This window comes from Gobio gobio (assembly GCF_949357685.1).
Source record: "Gobio gobio genome assembly, chromosome: 22".
NCBI lineage: Eukaryota > Metazoa > Chordata > Actinopteri > Cypriniformes > Gobionidae > Gobio > Gobio gobio.
In genome coordinates this window covers 44,349,614-44,372,469 of record NC_137118.1, presented here as the reverse complement: position 1 = coordinate 44,372,469, position 22,856 = coordinate 44,349,614, and the positions used below count along the sequence as shown (strand labels likewise).

At 38.9% G+C, this 22,856-nt stretch overlaps 1 protein-coding gene across 2 annotated transcripts in view; it reads right to left on the bottom strand.

Moving 5' to 3' along the window:
- The window catches only part of ttc28 (tetratricopeptide repeat domain 28), a 442,541-nt gene that overhangs the window by 214,956 nt on the left and 204,729 nt on the right, over positions 1–22,856 (bottom strand). The window lies entirely within an intron of this gene.

Here is a 22,856-nt window from a genome sequence, read left to right as displayed (position 1 = left end):
GCTATGTAATTGCCAAGGTGTTCTGAGAAGCTTTTAGCTTATAATATGGACACTAAGATGTGACAAATAGCTTTAGTGTGATGCTATGCACTTGAAAATCTGTACTGTGTACTTCTTAATAGCTTTAGCATGTTGCAGTGCAGTTGCTAAGGTGTTTTAAGTAGCTTTTAGCATGTTATGCAGATGGTAAAATGTTCAAAATAACTTTAGCATGTTAAAGTGCAGTTTCTAAGGTGTTTTAAGTAGCTTTTAGCATGTTATGCAGATGGTAAAATGTTCAAAATAGCTTTAGCATGTTGCAGTGCACTTGCTAAGGTGTTTTAAGTAGCTTTTAGCATGTAATGCAGATGCTAGGATCTTTTGAACAGCTTTAGCATGTTGCAGTGCATTTGCTAAGGTGTTTTAAGTAGCTTTTAGCATGTAATGCAGATGCTAGGATCTTTTGAATAGCTTTAACATGTTGCAGTGCATTTGCTAAGGTGTTTTAAGTAGCTTTTAGCATGTTATGAAGATGCTAGGATCTTCTGAATAGATTTAGCATGTTGCAGTGCATTAGCTAAGGTGGTTTAAGTAGCTTTTAGCATGTTATGCAGATGCTAGTATCTTCTGAATAGCTTTAACATGTTGCAGTGCATTTGCTAATGTGTTTAAGTAGCTTTTAGCCTGTTATGCAGATGCTAGGATCTTCTGAATAGCTTTAGCATGTTGCAGTGCATTTGCTAAGGTGTTTTTAAGAAGCTTTTAGCATGTTATGCAGATTCTAGGATCTTCTGAATAGCTTTAACTTGTTGCAGTGCATTTGCTATGGTGTTTTAAGTAGCTTTTAGCATGTTATGTAGATGGTAAAATGTTCAAAATAGCTTTAGCATGTTGCAGTGCACTTACATTTACATTTACATTTAGTCATTTAGCAGACGCTTTTATCCAAAGCGACTTACAAATGAGAGCAATAGAAGCAACTACAACAGTCAGGTGTTTTAAGTACAACAGTACTTAAGGTGTTTTAACTACAACAGTCAGGTGTTTACTTGCTAAGGTGTTTTAAGTAGCTTCTAGCATGTAATGATAGCAGATGCTAGGATCTTTTGAACAGCTTTAGCATGTTGCAGTGCATTTGCTAAGGTGTTTTAAGTAGCTTTTAGCATGCAGATGCTAGGATCTTTTGAATAGCTTTAACATATTGCAGTGCATTTGCTAAGGTGTTTTAAGTAGCTTTTAGCATGTTATGCAGATGCTAGGATCTTCTGAATAGCTTTAGCATGTTGCAGTGCATTAGCTAAGGTGGTTTAAGTAGCTTTTAGCATTTTTATGCAGCTGTTCCAAATAGCTTTAACATGTGTTTTAAGTAGCTTTTAGCTTTTAAGCTTGTTGCAGTTGCTAAGGTGTTTTAAGTAGCTTTTAGCATGTAATGCAGATGCTACGACGTTCTGAATAGCTTTAGCTTGTTTTTAAGCAGTTGGAAATGCGTTCATTTAGCATTTAACATGTTTCCTAAGAAACTAGCTCCAGCTCAAGACCAACTAAGGACCAGCATAAACCACCTGCGATGCTTTAAAACATACATAACCAGCACATGCTGTTTGTTTCAACAGGGTTAGCTTATAATATGGACACTAAGATGTTACATATATTTTTAGTATGATGCTATGCGCTTGAAATGTGTACTGTGTAGCTTTTAGCATGCTATGTATGCAAATGCTAATATGTTCAAAAATAGTTTTAGCACATTGCTATGGCGGTTGCTTTAATTAGCTTTCATCATGTTATGTGGGCACACTAAGATGTTATAAGTAGCATTAGCACGTTGGTATGCAGTTCGACTGTGATTTTGCCGTGTTTATTCTCTACTAGGCAAAAAATGCAAGGTGTTAAACACGTCGAGTGTTGGTGGTTGTTTAAATCTCTACCCCCTAGTATGTATGAGCAACAGTAATAGTTAAATTTGCTCTAACAAGCACTGCTAAAGCTTTATCTAGTGTGGAGTGTCAAATGAAGAGACCACCAGGGTTTAATTGGGTGTGGTATTGATATTGTTTTACAGGTAATGAATTGAATCATAAACATAACCGACCCTGCGATGCTTTACTCTCAAATTGCGGTACACGGAGGACGGGGAGCGACTAGAGCATGCTGTCTTTACTCCACCGAGGGCTTGTGTGGTCTGTCCACAATAAAAACACAACCCCCTACTCATGACTTAACGCAGTAACTTCACCCAACAATCATGGTGTGTTTAAACAGCGGCGAATTTAACGATCCGCTCGAGGAGTGAGCTTCATTATCCCGGCGCTCACTCGCTGCCATCTGTACTAGAGACATCAAACAAAGCCAAAAGCCCACTCTCCCAACCCCTCCCTTCTAATCCCACAATGCTCAGCTCGCTCAGAGCCAAGGAAAAGAATGTTAAGAGCCATCATTACCGGCAGATCTCTCGGATTTACTGGGGCGGGGGGGACGCTTGGAAAAGGGAATGAAGGAGATTTGACTTGTTTTAATCACTACAATGTACGGGCAACTTTTCTGAGGAGAGCGGTTTGTCAACAATCGCAAGATCTGACAGAATAAAGCGTGGTTTAAGTCCGGCGAGAGAGAGCATTAAACAAATATACAGTCTCGCTCCGGGAGCCTTTAGAGAGTCTGAACACTCGTAAACGAATGTTGAATTTATATTAAATGAGTAAAAAGTGCTCCAGCGCAGCTTTGAGTTTCACTAGAGACTTGAGATATTCAAACTTCATCAAGAGATTTTTCTTCCACAACTTTTACTTGCACACTGCAGAAAAATGCTTTTCTTACTTAGTATTTTTGTCTTGTTTTCAGTCCAAATATCTAAAAAATCTTACATTAAAGGGGTGGTTGCATGCGATTTCACTTTTTTAACTTAAGTTAGTGTGTAATGTTGCTGCTTGAGCATAAACAGTATCTGCAAAGTTACAGCGCTGAAAGTTCAATGCAAACGGAGATATTGTCTTTTAAAGTTGTGGCAGTTTATTGACTACAAAAACGGCCGGTTTGGACTACAACAAGCTTCTTCCCGGGTTGGTGACATCATAAACACCTGCTATTAACATAAACGCTGCCCCCGCGAACACGCAACTAAGTGGGCGAAGCCAGGTCGCAGTCATTACGAAAGAGAGAGAGCTGTTGCAGAACTACAAACTACATTTGGCCATCTAACCAATTGCGTTTTTCGGAGGGATGGGCTTCACAGAAGCAGGAAGCAAATGAGCCGTTCAAAGGACAGTGGAGACAGCGGTGTGGAATAAAGGTAAAATATAAGAAAAATATGGCGTTTTTAAAAAAAAGAAGTATTAAGACATGTTATACTGCGCCCCATAAACACAACCAAGCCTAGAAAAAAAACACGGAACCACCCCTTTAAAAAGCATTTACTAGACAAGCAAAAGTTTTTGTCTTGTTTTGGGGGAAAATAACTCAAAATTAAAGGATTAGTTCACTTTTAAATAACTTTTGCTGATAATTTACTCACCTCCATGTCATCCAAGATGTCCATGTCTTTCTTTCTGCAGTCGAAAAGAAATGAAGGTTTTGGATGAAGTCCATATAATGGACTTCAGTGGGACCCAAACGGTTCAAGGTCCAAATGACAGTTTCAGTGCAGCTTCAAAGGGCTTTAAACGATACCAGACGATGAAAAAGGGTCTTATCTAACGTAACGATCAGTTTCTGCGAGAAACCGAGCAGTATTTATGCTATTATTTTACCTCTTAACAGAGGAACGCAATCGTCTCTGAGCTTCGCCATAACTTCCGGAGAGTGAGGTCAAATTTTGATCGTGGTCATAGATGTATACGTAGATGCCTCATTAGCGACTGCACGGATCAGTAGAATGAGGCATCTACTATCGATATATCTATAACCACGATCTAATTTGACCTCACTCTCCGGAAGTTATGGCAGTTATCATCGTCTGGTATCGTTTAAAGCTCTTTGAAGCTGCGCTGAAACTGTCATTTGGACCTTGAACCGTTTGGGTCCCACTGAAGTCCATTATATGGAGAAAAACCCTGGTATGTTTTCATCCAAAACCTTCATTTCTTTTCGACTGCAGAAAGAAAGACATGGACATCTTGGATGACATGGGGGTGAGTAAATTATCAGCAAAAGTTTATTTAAAAGTGAACAAATCCTTTAAGAGAGTTTTTGCTTAAAATAAGCTAAATAATCTGCCAATGGGGTAAGCAAAATAATCTTGTTTTCTGTTTGAATTAAGATTATTCTGCTTACCCCATTGGCAGATTATTTTGCTAATTTTAAGCAAAAACTCACTGAATTTTGAGTTATTTCCCCCCAAAACAAGCCACATTTTTTATTTGGCTAGTAAATGAGAATTTTTAGATGTTTGGACCAGAAACAAGACAAAAATACTAAGTAAGAAAAGCATTTTTTGCAGTGCATTATAATTTCCTGAAATTAGCACTTTTGTGTTATTTTTGTGTCAAAAAAGCCTCAAAACACGCACCTCTGCATGTGCACGTGTGTCTTATGTCCCTGCGGTTTGACTTTGCGACGTTAGCGAGACACACGGGATGCTTGTAGACTCATGCTGGCTGTTAGCACGGCAGACGTGATGGGACGCTGCCAGACATGCTGTGACAAGTCATTTGTCGTAGTTAATAATTCATATAGGCATGTTAGCACCCCGGTTGCACGCATGTGTATTAGAATATGCGGCTGTATTGACAGCATGAAATTTTAATGCGCTCTGAATGCCTGGGCCGGAGAACAAAGACGGGCGAGATGATAAAATAAAAACTGGTGCTTTGAGAGAGAACGCGCAAGCGAATTGTGATTTAATTATTGATTACTCATGAACCATCATGGAAATCATGCATGCGCTGGTTTAGGTGCTGACGTGGCGCTCTCAAAGATGATGGATGCTTTGGCCGATTTGTTGCTTGTGCATTTGCGACCCGTCTGACCTCATAAATCCTCATTACCGCGGGACAGAATCACTGGATGCAGTGCAAATGATTTCCGTGATTTTTCCATATCGGACGCATTTCCCTGGGTGCACGTGGAAAATAAGAGCGACGACCTCTCAGAGCGGCGCAACAGGAGAGCGGCCGCTGTGGCGTGTGAAGAGGTCTGCTGGAAGACGCCTCCAGACACTGGAGCTTATTATTTGGACTGGCCCAGGCTGCTTCAGCTAATTTCAGCTGACATGAGAAGGCCCGAGCAACTCCAGGAGGTCCTTTAACCTTCACACACACTCATAAACAAGTACACACACACACTAGTGAGCAACGCTGCTATAAAGGCCAGGAGTCCAGCTCAATGGAGAATTGCTTTCTCTAAGAGATGGCCTCCTGTCAGCTGCCATACACACACACTCACACTCGTTCTGTTCCAAACGCTGGTGAGCTGCCCAGCTCGAAGGCATTCTCAGGCATTACAGGCGCATGGAAAACGTGATTTGGTCAAAATGTGAAGCAAATTCACACATCCTTTACCAGTAGCCCAGAGGTCTCACTTCTATATATATTATATAAAAATATATTATATATTATATAAAATGTAAATGTCTAAATAAAAAAAATCCTATAGAAGAAAGACCTCTGGGATGCAATTAGTTCTTGAAAAAGCTCTGGTTAGGAAAAAACAGACGTGTTATAATTTGTATTTTTGTGGTACTATCTGTTTTTGTCTCAAGACCGGGATTAATAAAGTCTGCCATCCATCCATCTATCTATCTGTCTGTTTCTATCTATCTTCTATCTATCTATCTATCTATCTATCTATCTATCTATCTATCTATCTATCTATCTATCTATCTATCTATCTATCTATCTATCTATCTATCTATCTATCTATCTATCTATCTATCTCTATCGGTCCATCCATCCATCTATCTATCTATCATCTATCAATAATCCTCTCTATCTGTCCGTCCATACATCCATCCATCCATCCATCCATCCATCCATCCATCCATCCATCCATCCATCCATCCATCCATCCATCCATCTATCAGTCCATCCATCCATCCATCATCCATCCATCTATCAATCTATCATCGATCGATCCATCCATCTCTATCTATCTGTCCATCCATCCATCTATCCATCATCCATCCATCTATCGATCTATCATCCATCCATCTATCGATCTTTCATCCATCCATCCATCCATCTCTATCTATCTGTCCATCCATCCATCCATCATCCATCCATCTATCGATCTATCATCGATCCATCCATCCATCTCTATCTATCTGTCCATCCATCCATCAATCAATCAATCCATCCATCCATCTCTATCTATCTGTCCATCCATTAATCAATCAATCCATCCATCCATCTCTATCTATCTGTCCATCCATTAATCAATCCATCCATCCATCCATCCATTCATCCATCCATCATCCATCTCTCATCCATCTATCTGTTTCTATCTGTCCATCCGTCCGTCCGTCTATCCATCCATCCATCCATCCATCCATCCATCCATCCATTAATTCATTCATCCATCCATCCATCCATCCATCCATCCATCCATCCATCCATCCATCCATCCATCCATCCATCCATCCATCTATCTATCTATCCATCCATCCATCCATCCATCCATCCATCCATCCATCCATCCATCCATTCATCCATCCATCCATCCATCATCCATCTCTCCATCCATCTATCTGTTTCTATCTGTCCATCCGTCCATCCATCCATCCATCCATCCATCCATCCATCCATCCATCCATCCATCCATCCATCCATCCATTCATTCATCCATCCATCCATCCATCATCCATCTCTCCATCCATCTATCTGTTTCTATCTGTCCATCCGTCCATCCATCCATCCATCCATCCATCCATCCATCTCTATCTATCTGTCCATCCATTAATCCATCCATCCATCCATCCATCCATCCATCCATCCATCCATCCATCTATCTATCTATCTATCTATCTATCTATCTATCTATCTATCTATCTATCTATCCATCCATCCATCCATCCATCCATCCATCCATCCATCCATCCATCCATCCATCCATCCATCCATCCATCCATCCATCCATCCATCCATCCATCCATCCATCTATCTATCTATCTATCTATCTATCTATCTATCTATCTATCTATCTATCTATCTATCTATGTCTGTCCATCCATAGCTACCAAAACAATTGTTTAAAAATCAAATAAAAATAAATGAAACGAAAATAAAAACATTAAAACTTAACAAAATAAAATGATAAAATCCTCCTTTATAATGCAGCTCACCAGGGTTTTGAATGAAGCTAGTATTCTCTAGTACTCTCTGCCCCAACATAACAAACATGAAGGATCTTTCATTAAACAAGGCCGAATTCGTCCGTACGTGCTGTTATTTTCAAAGACAGGTTTCAGGCTCTATAAAACTCCCTCTGCACGGAACGGCGTGGGATAAACCCTCTCCTGCAATATTCCCGCCTCTGATCCGCCGCGTTCGCTTTAATTCTCCTGCACATAATCACGTCTCCAACCATCTCCACTCCTCAAATTGAATTCTAATAGGCAGACAATGACCGTGACATCGGAATTTGCAGGAGAGATCACACGTAATCCAACATCTAAATTAAAGCCAAATTGGAAGGCCGTTGGTAATTTGCGGAGTGCATTAATAATAATATAAAAAAGGAGGGTAGACGTGAATCTAGACTGAGCTGGTGGAGCAGTTTGATTCCCTCGCCTGGCGTCATTATGGCGCGTTTCATCTGGACGGCGTGACAAACGCCTCACTGTTTCTGCGGCTCTCATCGCCACATGACCAGCCTGCAGAGAAGCTCCACGCAGCCTGAGTAAACAGCACTTCTGTGATCGCTTCTCACTGCAAAACAGCTTTTTCCCAGTCAATATTTTGCACTGAAAATCTTTAAAGGTTGAGATGAAGATATAAAAACTTCTATTTAGAGGATTTTCTAACCCAGTTTGCAAATCTTTATTCTTGTTTTAAGCATGAACCTCATTAAATTTAGGAAAGTTTATGCCTAAAAAAAAAAAAAAAACGTCTGCCATCTGCCACAGTTATTAAAGTATTTTTTTTTGTGCGTTGCTTCTAATAGCTGTTTTTTGGTTTGTACCGAAAAACAAGAACCTTTCTCCCGCCAGTCTTTTCTTTGCAATGCAAAAGCGGCAGCACTGTGAGGATTTCAGCTGTGTTGCGTGAATACAGTCAATGCAAAGCTAGGTTATCAACGAGCGTCAAGTGCATCATTTCACTAAAGTGTTAACATATTGTCCCTCTGGAGTGGTGGGGCGACTTCTCCGGTGCTTTTAGATGAACAAAAGAGCGAGTATTTGCTAGTCTATCAGCGCTCAGAGTGGGTTTTCATCATGCTATTGCCCCCGTCTCCCGCTGAGAGGAGCATTTATCCATGGCAAGACCAATCAAATGCCCCCCTGTAGCGTCTAATCCTGCTCTGATCCCCAAATGAGACTTGTTAAAGGCAGCAGAATGAAAACACAACAAAAGAAGCCATGCCAGACCCTCCCTCCAATCTCCACTGTCTGCACTTCCTGCTCGACTGCTCTCTCACTCTCCATTCTTCCTGTCTTCCCGACCTTGACCCGATTCCTCCGCAATCCTATTCACGTCAGTTTCTCTTTCTGTCCCGTCAGCTTCATTCACCCCTTCAGTTTTCAAATCGATGACTCGTTAAAGTAATAATTCAAATCTGGTTAATATTTGCGCTACATTCTGTGTGACTTTTGCTTCTGTGGAACACAAAATTAGAAATGATGTACTGTATGTGTAGCGGAGGCCAGCTAGTAGTTGTTGTGCGAGTAAACCTCACTCTTCTGATGCTCTAGAGACTGACACTAGAGGTTGCAGCCTTTAACCCTTTTTGTTAGAACGTCCGACTCTCATGCCGGCAGACCCGGGTTCGAGTCCCGCCTAGAGCGGGAGGTTTGAACAGGAGGGGTTACTAGGGCTGGGTAAAAAATATTGATTTCTCGAATTTAATTGATTCTCACTTTTACAAAACAATATCAATTCTTAAATCCCAAGAATCGATTAGTCTATTTTTTTTTACGAAATTCAAAAACATAAATACCGTTGGCGCTGTGGCGTGAGATCGCTCTGCCGCAGTTTAGCTCAAGAGAACCGGCAGTGCGGAGCAAACATGAACGGATCTTCTCTTCCGCCTTAATACCAGTAACAGCGCGAAATAAACACGAATGAGCTTCTGAAAGTGTGTTAAAAGATTCAGGAAAACTTACCGAAATCCGTATCATGTCACATAGAATAGCTCAATCAGTGTTTCAACCGCAGATGAAAGATGTAAGTAAAACGGCTTACAAGTAAACAATGTCACGTAACGTCACAGTTACCTCAGAAAAACCATATCCAGTGTCCATAAACTCATTACTCAGCTAGAAAAATTAACTCTAGAGAGCATTTTGCTAATTATATGCACCACATTACATAGGATATTCATTGTCAATGTTCTTCAATATTTTATAAATCTGGCAAGTTTTTATGACAGCCACCCTTTAAATGTTTATATTTCCAAAAAACTAATTGGAGTAGAATTATGATTATGTAATTGTAAAGTTAATATTATAACTTTATTATTATATTAAAAAAACATAATTTAGTGTCATTTAAGTGTTTGTATACAAATCAGTTAATTTTTACCTTCAATATTAGTAGGCTAATGTAGTATCAACTGACTCCCATAGTGTACAACATTAGTTCAGAAATTAATTTTCCTTGAGAAAATGTTCCATGTATTATACTTGATACATATCCAAAATAATCGATATTGAATTTAATCGAAAATCGAATCGAAAGCTTGTGAATCCAAATCGAATCAAATTGTGAAATGTGTGTCAATACCCAGCCCTAGTGGTTACATATGCATACATTATATGGAAGATTTTTAGCGAATAGTGAGTTAAATTTTGAAACACATAAGTTGTAATTTGCCTGGGAAAAAGTTGCAATTCAGAAGATTTATAAAAACAGAAATATAGCAACCAAAACAAGTCATATGAACTCATTTTATGATGCCTTTATACTGTTATATAAAATAATATATATAATAAAATAAATATGCACAAAATAATAAAATGTAGCAAACAATACAAGCAGTGTTGGGGAAAGTTACTTTGAAAATAGTGCATTACAATATTGCGTTTCTCCCATAAAAAGTAACTAATTGTGTTACTTAGTTACTTTTAAAGAAAAATAATGTGTTATGTTAGTTTTGTGTTACTGTTTCTCACCTGGGCTTGGATTGTTTTTTTTTTATATAATAAAAAAGTTCTATTTTTGGGCAAATATAAAGACCCTTTCACACCAAAATTGAAGCCTCAGGCTGAAGGAAATGCATATTCACACGTGTACAGTAGAGGGCGCTGCTCAAACAAATGCACTTATGATTTTTCTCCACATTGGGAATACGTATTTGAAAAAGTAACTTGGATATTTTGTTGTAGATTTTAAAAATAATGCGCTAATTTACTAGTTACTTGAAAAAGTAATCTGATTACGTAACTCCCAACACTGAATATGGTAAAGTCAAGCCATATGGACTACTTTTATGATGCTTTTATAGTGCTAAATAATATAATATAATTAATATAATTTACATTTGAGTGAATGATTCAGAGACTCTATAATGAGTCAAAGTAATTCTTGAATTAATCTGTGTTTGAACCAAGCGGCAACCTCCTCCGGTTTCTCTTGAAGTCAATACGGAAGTGACTTAAACTGCAATTCATGGACTGGCCACTAGAGACAGACTCCAGAAGGAGCAGAATCTCATTGAGCTCATGTTAAAATGCCCAACTTTACAGCAGAAAAACGCATGTTTACAGTCTGGTACAAATTGTGAGGGGGGTGAATTATTTCATAACTCATATGTTTAAATTATATTAAGCCTTAAAGCATAATTAAGGGAGTGGCCACTTGAGCTCACGTCCTGCCTCTTTGTCCATTTTCAGAGTGACGTGCTGTGACGCGCTGCCAAGATGGTGACAGCCGACTTTACGCTTCAAAAATGCTATTTATTAACCTACAGGTGATGTCACGGACACTACGTCCATATTTTTTTACAGTCTATGTTTGAACAAATCAGTTGAGTGAATGAATCAGTGACTCACTCATAAAAAACAGTCACTTGTATAATTCTTGAACGAATCTGTGTTTGAACAAATCAGGTGAGTGAATGAATCAGTGACTCACTTATCTGTCACTTATACAAATCTTGAACAAATCTGTGTTTGAACAAATCAGTTTGGTGAATGATTCAATGACTCACTCATAAAAACAGTCACTTATATAATTATTGAACGAATCTGTTTGAACAAATCAGGTGAGTGAATGATTCAATGACTCACTCATAAAAAACAGTCACTTATATAAATCTTGAACAAATCTACGTTTGAACAAATCAGTAGAGTGAATGATTCAGTGACTCACTCATAAAAAACAGTCACTTATATAAATCTTGAACCAGTTGAGTGAATGATTCAATGACTCACTCATAAAAAACAGTCACTTATATAAATCTTGAACGAATCTATGTTTGAACAAACCAGTTGAGTGAATGATTCAATGACTCACTCATAAAAAACAGTCACTTATATAATTATTGAACGAATCTGTTTGAACAAATCAGGTGAGTGAATGATTCAGTGACTCACTCATAAAAAACTGTCACTTATATAAATCTTGAACGAATCTATGTTTGAACAAACCAGTTGAGTGAATGATTCAATGACTCACTCATAAAAAACAGTCACTTATATAAATCTTGAACGAATCTATGTTTGAACAAACCAGTTGAGTGAATGATTCAATGACTCACTCATAAAAAACAGTCACTTATATAAATCTTGAACGAATCTATGTTTGAACAAACCAGTTGAGTGAATGATTCAATGACTCACTCATAAAAAACAGTCACTTATATCAATCTTGAACGAATCTATGTTTGAACAAATCAGTTGAGTGAATGATTCAATGACTCACTCAAAGACAGTTACTCGCCGCCACATACTAGCATAACAACGTAACCTGAAGAAGCAAAAACAAGGAGAGTGATATCAAAATAAAACGAATAAAGTGGAGTAATTTCTCCTTTTGTGTTTAACAGAGGAAAGTCACACAGGTTTGGATTGGAATAAGAGTGCATAAATGATGACAATATTTCTTTTAAATGGTAATATTCACGTTCTCATTGTGTTGATTTTCCCTGTTTTGCATTCTCTCATTCTTCTTCAGGGCAGAATATGATGTCGGAGGAGCGTATTCTGTAAAAAAAAAAAAAAGACAGAGCTCCATATCCCTGTTTCATTCCCGCTGCATAATTACCTCCCTTCCCTCCAGAGAGCCGCAAGAAAGGAGGCCACCAGTTGGGGGAAACCTTCCTCCAACCTCCAGCCTCCAGCGGGCGGCCCCCATTCACCAGCACCGACCGCTGGGTTAGCAGGGCCTGAGAACACCCTGAGAGGAACAGCAGCAGGACTCGCTTCTCCAGAGGCTTGGCACAGGTACGATCAGAGACCTAAAAATAGTCTGACTTCTCGTTCTGCTCTCCCTTTCTCTCATTCTGCTTTTCTCATCAGCGCTACAGTCCATCTTTCTGGCCTTTGGAGGGAGAGTTTGAGCAGCGGTACCTGCAGAAACATGAGAACGGCGGTTCTACGAGCGCCATTGTTTTCAGCACATCTGCAGAAGCATTCAGCGCACCGGCCGTGTTTCGAGAGGCACGTGACGAGCGCCGTTACGTTTCCCATGATGCAACTCAAGCTGTTTGTATGCTTGCTCTATTTTTCCAATAAAAAAAAAGTATTTGCTCAATAAAGAAACAGTTTTTTAAAATGAAAACATACATCTTTCTCTGAAGTTATGTGATGATATATGCTTCTGTAAAAGCCACAAATGTGAACAAATTAGTTTTCTGTGAAATGCTACACTACTCATAATATCTGTCTTTTGTCAACTTCTTTTTATGCACTGATCAATTTTGAGGTTTTAGGCTTTTCTGCTTCCTTTCAGACTAGTATATAGAAAACATAAAACACACAATATTGCAATACACACTATTTCACCCTTCGCTGGGCGTTTGATTGACAGGTGATCTGACCAATCATAATCCGCCATCCACCGAATCTGGCATTTTTGTCCGACAAAGCAGTCAAGAGAGTTCGTAGATTGAAAATAAATTGAAAAACGGTGTGTACTGACGGCTTTCCGCAGTTGAAACAACATTCCTTCTGAAGTTCATTCATGTTTATTTGATACTATAAATTAACTAGAAGGAGGAGAACACACATCTTTAACACACATTAAAGAGCCACAAAACGGTATTTATCATTTATATTTCTTTAAACAAATGACAACATTTTAGAGTTGAGACTGTTTCATATTAAAAGTAACCTGCTCTGTCCTGTCTGTCAGCGCGTTTAGTATCCTCTTTGCTCTGCGATGTGTTTTTCATCGAGTGAGAACGTGTGTGTGTGTGTGTGTGTGTGTGTGTGTGTGGTGTGAGAGCACAGCTTGTCGGACATAGCAACAGTAACTAAAGGGGGTGGGTCTTTGCAAACAGTCAAAAACAATACATATCTTTCAAGGTCATCACTCACATTCACCAAAATGTAGTTTTATTCCTATCCACAGTATATTCTGAAGGTGTTTACTGAGGGGTTTGTTCATATTCGCCTCATTTATAGAACATTTTATTCCTAAAAACATGGTGATTTTCTGATTTATGGTGCGATAAAAACAGAAATTCATAATCCCCTGAGTAAAAACCTTCAACCCTAATGTGTCACCAAAACGAAACGTTCCAATGTTCCAGATTTCTGTTCTGGATATTTATGCAAATGAGTGCATATTTAATTAGAAAATCCCTCATTTGCATATTTCAACATAACATTTCAGAAAACTTGTAATGTAATATTTGTCTTAATGCGCTGTGATTAATCAACTGGTAATATTAGTTAAAACTCGCTATAAATCACCGTTTTGTGATTCATGTCGGTTCAAGGTTTTGAACTCTATATTTAAAGGATTTTCTAAAATGCCGCAGAAATGTGCGCATCCTGACGCAGAGCCTCTGACACGCGTCCCAAGCCCAGTTTTTATTATTCTAGCAGATAATGAAGCACATTTGGCCTGGCATCGACATGCATGGCACAGACTCCCGGATCCCCACAGACGTAATGATACTAGAGAATGACACGCTCTTGAAACCCCATCAAGGGGGTCACTTTCACTGCTATAAATGTTCAATTCCAACAAGTCACGACCAATCTTGTATATTCACTGTAATTAAACATTCAATTCCAGAAGGAGGGCAGCAGTCAAATCCCTTAACAAATGACTTAGCCGCAATCAAGCTGCACTTCGTGAAGGAAAGGAAGTGTTACCATAGTGTTTTTACTCATTAATATGATGGTAGTATGGTATTCTTTGTAACTCAAGCTACCAAGTACTACAGTACAGTCAAGATAACCTGTTATAAAGGTAGCTAGCAACACTACAAGCCACTAATATAAAACATCACCAAAATGAATCAAAAACATCAAGACAACAATCTTCAACTAAATATTTCACAACAAAATATCCAGGCACAGAAATGAATTCAAATGAATCAGTGAATCGTTTTTTTTCATTAAAATACACTCTCTCAATAATCTGGCTAAAATGAATCCTAAATTCACTCAAAACGGTCATGCTAACCGCTAGTTGTTAGCCAGTTAGCAAGCTAGTTAGAAAAGCTACACAGATTTTCTTACTCAGTGTTTTTGTCTTGTTTTCTAGTACAAATATCTAAACTTTCTTAAATCAAGATACATTTACTTGAGAAGCAAAATGACTTAAGATATTAAGGCTTGTTTTCTGAGAAATTAATAAAAAAAAACTGATTTACTTGAAAATATCTGTCAATGTGTCAAATTTATTTAAAGGGGAAAACAAGATAATGTTTTTACCCCAGTGACAGATTTTCTTCTTGTTTTAAGCATGAACTCACTTAATTTTGGTATTTTTAATTCTTAAAACAAGAAGAAATGTTTGTTGAAATAAACTTAATTTAAGATGATTTTCTTACCCTGCTGTTTAAAGCATACATTTTGATTTTCTCCCCCAAAAAAACAACCTACGGTCATTTTACTTCTCAGTTAAATTTATCTTGAGTTAAGAATTTGTACATTTTTGTAATGTACTAAGCAAGAAAAGTACCTGAGTATCATGTTTTTGTCGTTTTCTAGTACAAATATCTAAACTTTCTTAAATCAAGATACATTTACTTGAGAAGCAAAATGACTTAAGATATTAAGGCTTGTTTTCTGAGAAATTTATCAAAATTGAGTATACTCAACAAAAACAAAAAAACAGATTTACTTGAAAATGTCTGTCAATGTGTCAAATTTATTTAAAGGGCAAAACAATATTATTTTCTTAAACTATTGACTGATGTTTTTCTTATTTTAGGGCATAAACTCACTTAATTTTGATAACTTTTGATGCTTAAAACAATAAAAAGTATCTGCCAAATGGGTAAAACAGACTAAACAAGATTTTTTTTTTACCCCCGTGACAGATTTTCTTCTTGTTTTAAGCATGAACTCACTTAATTTTTAATGCTTAAAACAAGAAGAAATGTTTGTTGAAATAAACTTAATTTAAGATGATTTTCTTACCAAAATAATATAGTATATTATAGTAAAATTACTCTAGTAAATACTATAGTGTTTTTGAACCGTACTATAGTAAATATACTACAGTAAATAAACAAAGTGTAGTAAATACTATAATCTACTACAATTTACTGTAGTATCTTTCCTATAGTATGGTTCAAAAACACTATAGTATTTACTAGAGTAATTTTACTGTAATTTTACTATAATATACTATAGTATTTTTCATGTGGGCTGTTTAAAGCATACATTTTGATCCCCCCCCCCCAAAAAAAACCAACCTACGGTCATTTTTCTTCTCAGTTAAATTTATCTTGAGTTAAGAATTTGTACATTTTTGTAATGTACTAAGCAAGAAAAGTACCTGAGTATCATGTAAATACTATAGTATATGAATATGGTAATCATCCAGTGTGTAGGGGCGGGGAGTGTGGCGCTGCAGGCCTTCCCATGCTTCAACTCCTGTTTCTCCAGAGGATTGTCTTTCTTCTGTAGGTCACCGCAGCTTTCCTCTCGCACCCGCAGCCTGGCTCCCGTTAGCCCCGAGCCGCAAGCCCAACTCCACCCTTACCCACAAACGGAACGAGTAAATATCGCTCCTCTGTCTCCTAAAATGTCCACAGACCCTTAATTATATGCCCACCTCTTTCCCAGCATTCCCTGCTTGAAAGACGGCACGGCCGATGCGGTCGGCAGTCCTTTAATGCGGCCCGTATTTAATGGCTCGGTTTGAAATTCCACCGTGGACTGGATCCCAGAGGGAGACGTGAAGTCTGACTGCTATGGCAACATAACTGATATGTTTACCTGCCGTATTGACGGACGTATCAAGTCGCACGATCAGTCCTCGACGGGTCCTTTCCACTGTAGCCACAGACGCTAGGTTAAACACCGCACTGATAGGATTGTTGACATAGACGCGGTAATGTTGACAGATGTTCTGTGGAGTCAGAGCAGTGTACGACAAACTGAGCTTCATGTGAGGTCTGATGCTCGTGTGGCTTTAACTTGCGAGAGTATTTTAGGTTCAAAACATTTTAGCGCAGCTGATGGCATAATTGTCATAGCATATCGATTAGCACAGGAAATAATTTCAATAGATTGGCTTAAAGACAAAGAAAAAACTAAGTCCACTAGGCCTCTAAGATGGAACACAAACAGATCATTTAGAAATAATGTCATAAACTGCTGATTTAGACAATTTAGCTAAACTAAAAAACATCACACACACACAAAAACGAGATAAAAAAAACGTAGCTTAGCCTTATTTTCTCCCATTGGAAGCGCATTACTGTAAAACACAGATGCACCGATACTACGTTCATGATACAATGGACAGAATTTGAAAGCTGAGACTTTGTTTCTTATCACAAGTAACAAAGCACAAAGCTCTTTGCGATTTATTGGATGGGAGGCGCTACAAATCATGTTTGGTGTAGGGAAAAAAACACAGACCTGGCAACCCTGGCTTGAACTTTGGGTGATGCATAGCGTCAAATAGAGCTTGCTTTAATGCACCTGCTTTTTATTGTTAATGCATTATTGTCACATAGACAGCCCTAAAATCAACAAGAGACATTTTCTTCACAAACAGTACAAGACGCAGTCTGACACATTGTCCGGCCTCCTTTTGATTGACAGTAGTATAGTTGCTACTATGATATTTTAGGTGGTTTCTAGGATGTTGCTAGGTGGTCTCTAAGTTGTTCCAAGTGCATACAGTTACTACAAGCTAGGGTGTTCAGAGTCCATACAGTTACTACTATGACGTCCTAGATGGTTTTTAGGGTGTTGCTAGGTGGTCGCTATGGTGCTTTGAGTGCATACAGTTACGACTATGATGTTCTAGGTGGTTTCTAGGGTGTTGTTGGTGTTCTTAGTGCATTTAGTTACTTCTAGCCAGGGTGTTTCGAGTGCATACAGTTACTACTATGACGTCCTAGGTGGTTTCTAGGGTGTTGCTAGGTGGTTGCTAGGGTGTTTTGAGTGCATACAGTTACGACTATGATGTTCTAGTTGGTTTCTAGGGTGCTGCTAGGTGGTCTCTAAGTTGTTCCAAGTGCATACAGTTACTACAAGCTAGGGTGTTCCAAGAACATACAGTTACTACTATGATGTCCTACGTGGTTTCTAGGGTGTTGCTAGGTGGTCGCTAGGATGTTCTGAGTTCATTCAGTTACTTCTAGCCAGGGTGGTTCGAGTGCATACAATTACTACTATGATGTTCTAGGTGGTTTCTAGGGTGTTGCTAGGTGGTCGCTAGGGTGTTCTGAGTGCATTCAGTTACTTCTAGCCAGGGTGGTTCGAGTGCATACAATTACTACTATGATGTTCTAGGTGGTTTCTAGGGTGTTGCTAGGTGGTCGCTAGGGTGTTCTGAGTGCATTCAGTTACTTCTAGCCAGGGTGGTTCGAGTGCATACAATTACTACTATGATGTTCTAGGTGGTTTCTAGGGTGTTGCTAGGTGGTCGCTAGGGTGTTCTGAGTGCATTCAGTTACTTCTAGCCAGGATGTTTCGAGTGCATACAGTTACTGCTATGATGTACTAGGTGGTTACTAGGGTGTTGCTAGGTGGTCGCTAGGCTGTTTCGAGTGCATACAGTTACTACTATGATGTTCTAGGTGGTTTCTAGGATGTTGCTGGGTATAATCAGCCCTGATCATCAGCTGTTTTTAAACAATCAGGTGATCGCCGATAGTGAAAATAATAGTTTTTATCGGCCGATACAGATTATTGGCAGATGCAGCGGTGCATCCCTAATGTTACATTTCCGGATGAGTCCAAATCATTTTCTGTGGTAATTCACACCGATGCTGTCGACATTCCTGTAACCATACGTCCTACCTACATTTCAGAGCTGAGAAAGAGCAGAGCGCATATGGGAAATCAGTGAAAACACACGCTGTTGGAAAGGGCCAGAAATGTTTTGGGATTCAGCAAAGTCCAGTGGCTTTTGAAGTTCACGGCTGGCCGGGGCTCGGCACTCTTGCACCTGTGCTTTAGGGGCCACGGGAACCCGCTGAGCTCACACTTAACCGGCCCCTGTCTGGGGACACTGGCCTTTTAAAGATCTGAGCTCGGACAACATGAAAGGGAAGCCCTCTCTCGGCCGAGATATCCCTAGAGCGGCAGGAGACAATGGGAGAGAGACAGAAACAGAAAAGAGAATAAAAGAAAATAGAGGGAGAGGATGGGGCTTATATTACTCGCCTGCAGAGATGCTGTCATAAAGAGTTGGTTTTTTTTTTACATTTTTGAAAGAAAATGTGAGTACTGTTCGCCTGTACAAATGGTGCTACCACAATGCTGTTGCTATGGTGTTCAGAGTTTTTTTCGGGCACTGCTATTCGGTTGCCAGGGTGTTTTGAGTACATATGGTTGCTACTCTGATGTTCTAGACAGTTTCTAGTGTGTTGTGACTTTTCACTATGTTCATATTTAGTCCCTAAAGAGCCCTGGATTGTTTCCAGGGTGTTGCTAAGGCATTTTGAGTTGTTTTTAATGTGTTGCTATGCAGTTGCTAGGGTGTTCAGGGATTTTAACTCATTGCTATGGTGTTCTGAGTGCTTATGGTCCCTACTATGATATTCTAGGTGGTTTCTAGGGTGTTGCTAGGTTGTCGCTTGGGTGTTTTGAGTACATTTAGTTACTACTATGATGTTCTAGGTGGTTTCTAGGGTGTTGCTAGGTTGTCGCTTGGGTGCTTTGAGTGCATTTAGTTACTACTATGTTCTAGGTGGTTTCTAGGGTGTTGCTAGGTTGTCGCTGGGGTGTTTCAAGTACATTTAGTTACTACTATGATGTTCTAGATGGTTTCTAGGGTGTTGCTAGGTTGTCGCTTGGGTGTTTTGAGTGCATTTAGTTACTACTATGATGTTCTAGGTGGTTTCTAGGATGTTGCTAGGTTGTCGCTTGGGTGTTTCGAGTGCATTTAGTTACTACTATGATGTTCTAGCTGGTTTCTAGAGTGTTGCTAGGTGGCCGCAAGGATGTTGTGATATTTCAGTGTGTTTCTTTGTGATTGGTAACGGGCCTTGGATTGTTTCCATAGTGTTGCTAAGGCATGCAGAGTTGTTTTGAATGCGTTGCTAGGGTCTTCTGAGTGCATATGTTTGCTACTGTGATGTTCTTGGTGGTTTCTATGGTGTTGTGACTTCACTGTGTTTATATGTATTCGCTAAAGAGCCCTAGGTTATTTCCAGGGTGTTGTTAAAGCATTCAGAGTTGTTTTTAATGCATTGCTATGCTGTTGGTAGGGTGGTCAGAGTTATTTAGCTTGCTGCTATAGTGATCTGAGTGCATATGGCTGCTACAATGTTAATCTAGGTGGTTTCTAAGGTGTTGCATGGTGGTCGCTACGGTGCTTTGAGCGCATACAGTTACAACTAGGATGTTTTAGGTGGTTTCTAGGGCGTTGCTAAGTGATCGCTAGGATGTTGTTACTTTTCAGTGTGTTTCTATGTGGTTTGTAAATGGCATAGTGTTTCTAAGGCATTCTGAGTTGTTCTAATGCAGTACTAGGGTGTTCTGAGTGCATATGTTTGCTAATTCTAGTGTATTGCTAAGGTGTTTCCAGGGCGTTGCTAAGGTATTCTGAGGTGTATGCAGTCGCTAGAGTGTTATTAGTGCACATGGTTGCTACTGTGATGCGCTAAGTGGTTTTTAGTGTATTCCTACATCACTAGCATGTTGTGACTTTTCAGTGCGTTTCTATGTGTTTGGTAAAGGGCTGTTTCCAGGGTGTTGCTAAGGCATTCTGAGGGGTTTTTAAAGCATTGCATACAGTTGCTAGGGTGTTCTGGGTGGCTGGTAGATTGGTGCTTAAAACCCAAGACCTGTAACACAAATGGGACTGAACCTTAATACTTAGTATTAGAAGTTAGTACTAATTCCAAGTCTGAACAACAGGCCTAGTAATGCTTGACTTAGCAAGAAGAGTAGAAACAGTAGAGCTGAAAATGGAATAAAATAAACAGAGCAATCGTGAGATAGCATGGGACTTATATTACTCGTCTGCAGATGCTATCATAGCAGAAAAATCTACAAAGTGATTTCCATGAAATTAGCAAGCTGAAACATATCTCCGGGCTCTAACCAGACTCTGCTCCCCATCACAGACTGAAGTTAAAACAAATTGAAATGACAAGACCCGTCCCGAATGGTGTCTGGTGAAACAAGACAGACTGTTAAGAAAAGTAAACCTCACGGAAAATGTTTCATAACACAGCTGCCATTTCGATTAAGTCAAATTTGCAGCATGTAAGATACTGTAGCTATAATAGTGAACTTCCTCCACAGTTACGTCCATAATTGCGCTGAACTCAGGTCTTAAGAGAGTACGAGGGCATTTGAAAAATACCCAAACTAGAGTGATGTTGTGCAAGTGAGCTTGTTCCCTATTAAATCCTGTTCTGCAAAAGTCGGGCTCTGCTCTACATTCGAGGAGGGAAAAACTGGGACACCTACAGTGCTATCTGAGCAGACTTAGAGCAAAGGATGCTGGGTAATCGAGACAACTGCAGCCAGAAATGAGTCCGTCTTAAACAGGACAAAGGTACCGGCTGTGTATTAATGAGGTCATAATCTACACTCCTGTGACTTTTTGAAGATTCATTGCACTAAAACAGTTATGATTGGGGTTATCATCACCATCTTATTCACTATCCTACTACTTATACTATGCCCTAAAAGCATGCACTGTATTTGCGAAGAAAAAGTGTAGCAGAAGATACTACTTTGTCATAATTGCGTATATTAAACTGACAGCTCTGTTGCTTGCATCCTGTCGCCGTTTAAACTGCCCTGTCAATCATCTTGGCACGGTTAAAATCTTCCACATTCAATTTAATTAAATTTCCAGTTGTTTCGGAGAGGAATGTAGCTGCGCGTTGATCTGCCAGTCGTGGATCTTTCATGCGGAGACTCTCCTCAAAATATTTTTGCATAATGATCAGTGTTGGGCAAGTTACTGAAAATTAGTAATTAGTTACAGTTACTAGTTACTCCTTTTAAAAGTAATTGAATTACTTTACCAATTACTGTATATCAAAAGTCATTAGTTACTAGGGAAAGTAACTTCTAAGTTTGCTTTTTAAATGTAAATATGAACAGTAGCCTACTAAACAGTTAAACACAATAAACATCATTTTTCATGTGTAAATGCATCTGGTTGTTTAAACCACATATGTAAATTTTATTCCTGGCAAATTGTAAAAAAAATTACGTGTGAGAGCGTGTTATAGGCTATATATGACATGTTGTAGTCAGATATGATGGCGATAGTGCAACACGCATTGCCGCAAATGAGTAAAGCAAGCCAACACGCAGTAGGTGAAGTAAAGTCTCAGATGCTCAAAAACACAATCATCTTCATTAAAACTAATATGACAAAATGATCTTAGCAGTGTTTAGGTCACTCTCTCCTATTGCGGTCTTTGAATGAGCTGATGAATAAAATGCACCTCATATATGTTGCTTTCGTTGATCTGAACTCCGTTAAATGTGCATATAGCGCGGGAATTGAAGATCAGATTTATATTCATTTTGCGGAGAGGTGTAAGGCAAGACAACCTGCATGCTTTTTTGTTTTTGTTTTTTTATTTGTTTAGATTGTGTAGCCCGTTTTGTTTGCGAGCACCTAGCCTACCTCAACTTATCATGCCTTTTTACTGTGGTGGGGGTGGTGATAGTAGGCTAAACGGTTAAACTGATGCTTGAAGTGTTTTATTTCTATGGATTTTATTATAGGCAAGACAAGTCAAGTGTTGATTTGAGAGGCTAAAGCGTTGGGTTAACTCACTGTCGGCCGCTGGCCGCTTGGTCGTCACTTTAAAAATGTAAAACTTTAATTTAACAAACAAAAAAATGCTCCAAACATTTTATAACAAATTAACGTAATAAAGAAACTAAACTAAATAAAACTACTTTGACATTAAAAACAAAACTGAACTATTTTAATGGCTGCAACCAGGGCTCTGAACCGGTTCAAGGAACGAAAACGAAAACCGGAAACGAAATCAAAATCAATTTGAATCGTTCTGAACAGAAACGTTAATTTGAAATCACCATTAACCGGTTAATAACGTTATTTTATCGTTCTCTTTAATATTTTAATTTGGCAGTGACCAATCATGAAATGAGTAGTACAGCATGTGACGTTGATGGATCAAGCGTGAGTGAAATGCCCGCG